This window comes from Alligator sinensis, unplaced genomic scaffold, assembly GCF_000455745.1.
Source record: "Alligator sinensis unplaced genomic scaffold, ASM45574v1 scaffold827_1, whole genome shotgun sequence".
Taxonomy (NCBI): Eukaryota; Metazoa; Chordata; order Crocodylia; family Alligatoridae; genus Alligator; species Alligator sinensis.
In genome coordinates, this window is record NW_005842726.1 from 773,752 (window position 1) to 774,062 (window position 311).

Genomic DNA, 311 nt, shown 5'->3' on the forward strand with positions numbered 1-311 from the left:
GGAACCGTGGGCCCGAGGTGTCCTCCCACCCGCCCGCCTTACAGCTCTTGCGCCGTCCTTGGGGTGGGCGCCGTGAGTGCGGGGCGGGAGCTTCTAGCCAGACAAACCCTAGTGCCGTCGGGTTGGGGTTTTTGCTCATTTTTTCGTTTTGCTACGATTCAGTTGGTGCCCTAATAAAAGAGATGGCTTCTAGCGCCAGAGTCTTGTCTGCCGTGAATTTAGACCTGCCACATGGGCCAAGTCACGATCGCGCTGCCGTGACAGCGTCCCGCCAGCTGCCACCAGAGCGGAGCAGCCCCGACGCTCGTGCT